This window comes from Mastomys coucha, unplaced genomic scaffold (assembly GCF_008632895.1).
Source record: "Mastomys coucha isolate ucsf_1 unplaced genomic scaffold, UCSF_Mcou_1 pScaffold22, whole genome shotgun sequence".
NCBI classification, from domain to species: domain Eukaryota; kingdom Metazoa; phylum Chordata; class Mammalia; order Rodentia; family Muridae; genus Mastomys; species Mastomys coucha.
Window position 1 is genome coordinate 48,383,585 of NW_022196905.1, and position 2,706 is coordinate 48,386,290.

Below are 2,706 nucleotides of genomic sequence, written 5' to 3' on the forward strand. Positions count from 1 at the left end.
CCAGGACTCTTCCTCATTTTCCTGTTGTTTACCTGTGTCATAGATATCCTGTAGGTTTTATTCAGCAGGACTGGTCCTTTCTTGTATCCTGACTGTTCTCAGATCATATAGATTTTAGGTGGGCCTATTCAGAGCCCCAGACCTGGCCCTGGGTGGTATCTGAGTTAGTTAGCATGCCAGCTCTCCTTATTCCCACCACCAGGGAGAACTCTCCAACACTGTTCCAGCTAGACCATCCAATGGCACCATTGGCAGGAAGACTTGTCAGTTCTCAGGCTTCTATGCTTCAGGGGCCAGCTCACCTGCACTCAATCTTCCAAAGAGCCAGCCCCATGATGCTGCCTAATCAAAGCACTAGGACCACTTTCCCAAGTGCTACAGCCCTCCAGGCACTGGGCCAGCTCTTTCCATCTCATAACCTCAGGTCTAGCTTACCCTCGCTTTTGCCATCAGGGTCGGCTCAGTTGACCCTGTGTTGCCCAGTTGAAGTGCAGGCCCCCTCTCTCTAGTGCTGCAGGTAGTGAAAATAGCAGGGATAGCTTTCCTACTCTCTTTCCATCAGGGCCAGATCTCCTGACTAGCCTGAATAGCATATAGCACTTGGGGCTGGCTAACCTTCAATTTCTCCACCAGGGTCAGTCTACTCTACTGCCCAGACAAAGTACAGTGCCAGCTCTTCTGAGTTGTACAGGCAGCAAGTTGCAGGGCCAGCTCACCAGCTCTCACGACCCCGGGGCAAGCTCTTCTGACTGCTATAGGCAGTGAGGGACAAGGTGAGCATCACACCTGTACCCATGCCATCTCACACTAGAGCAATGCTAGGACTGATTCTCCCTTGCTTACACTCTTAGGGGAGGTTCACCTGCAGCCCTGTCCCCATGGCCAGTCTTCAGTGCTGCTGCTGGTAAGGGGTAAGGCCAGTTCTGGACAGCTCCTGGACATCCATGTAGTACCTTGCTGCTGTCCTGACCAGGGATGTCCCAGTGTTCTCTTTTGGTAATATGAGTAACGGACATCAGTTACTGGGACATCAGCACTTTTCTGCCACAGTATAGATAGCTACTGAGCCAGACATGGTGCAAAACAGCATCATTGGTTGGGATCTCTCCATGGCCTTGGGTGGCAGGCTACTCTCAGCAAGCTATTCCTCTCCAATCTCTAGTCTCCAGATCTATCTCTCTTCTCTCTTCATAATGCTCAAGCTGCTCCACCTCTCTTTCTATCTCATCTGCCCACCACACTGTGGTTGCTCCCACTTCAGGCTAGTCACACAACTGGCAGACCTCTGGGTGACATCCTCTGTCAATGCTGTGTGGTATGGCAGCAAGCCGGTGTCTACGGTTAGCCTGGGCCATGCTCAGGAGGGAAGGTTTGTAGATGATGTGGTAGTCCACAGGTCTATGCCTGTCCTGCTCCTCCCAGGCTTTGCTGCCTGGATTTGAATTGATTTGATTTTTATATGTCCTAGGGATAAAATAGTTTTGGCCACCAAGCCAGGCATCAAGCTAGGATGAACAAAGAATTGCCATCTGCTCAGCCCCTGACTGACATAAGAACAACATCACAAACATGGTGTCTCTTTGCACATTTCCAGTGGGGTCATATTATATTTTTTTAATGTACTTGATATATATATATATATATATATATATATGTATATATATATGTATATATGTATATATATATGTATGTATATATGTATATATATATATATAATGATTTCATAAACTTTGTTTTATTAATATGCATAAATTGTATAAAGCAATATGTATATATATACATATATATATATGTATATATATACATATATATATATGTATATATATATGTATATATGTATATATATATGTATGTATATATGTGTATATATATATATATATAATGATTTCATAAACTTTGTTTTATTAATATGCATAAATTGTATAAAGCAATTAGGTTTAGTGTCGGATGCCTCGCCTAGGCGTTGGGGGGTCTAAAGGGGTGGGAAGGAAACCCCACATCCTGTTAGAGCTCTGGAGACCTGTGGGATCTCAGTCTCAGGCATCCCCGACACTGCTGGATGCTGGGGGAGAACTGAGAACAAGACGGGGCCTCCGGGGTGGCAGTGGCCCCAGGCTGAAAGGAGAAAGGGGTCAGGGAAGGGAAGCAATCTATGGTCTTAAGGCATTATTTTAGAAAGGAGATAGAACTGTTTGTTGATATGATAGTATACTTAAGTGACCCCAAAAATTCCACCAGAGAGCTCCTAAACCTGATAAACAACTTCAGCAAAGTAGCTGTATATAAAATTAACTCAAGTAAATCAGAGGCCTTCCTCTACACAAAGGATAAACAGGCAGAGAAAGAAATTAGGGAAACAACACCCTTTACAATTGTTACAAATAATATAAAATACCTTGGTGTGACTCTAACTAAGCAAGTAAAAGATCTGTTTGACAAGAACTTCAAGTCTCTGAATAAGGAAATTGAAGATCTCAGAAGATGGAAAGATCTCCCATGCTCAGGGATTGGCAGGATTAATATAGTAAAAATGGTCATCTTGTTGAAGACAATCTACATATTCAAGGCAATCCCCATCAAAATTCCAACTCAATTCTTCACAGACTTAGAAAGAGCATTTTGCAAATTCATCTGGAATTACAAAAAACCCAGGACAGCCAAAATTATTCTCAACAATAAAGGAACCTCTGGTGGAATCACCATCCC

At 43.7% G+C, this 2,706-nt stretch overlaps 1 non-coding gene across 1 annotated transcript; it reads right to left on the reverse strand.

Moving 5' to 3' along the window:
- Positions 1–1,455: 1,455 nt before the first annotated feature.
- LOC116071759 lies at positions 1,456–1,599 on the reverse strand. The gene has a single exon (XR_004111130.1). It is a non-coding gene; the product is annotated as a small nucleolar RNA SNORA48 (small nucleolar RNA).
- Positions 1,600–2,706: the final 1,107 nt, after the last annotated feature.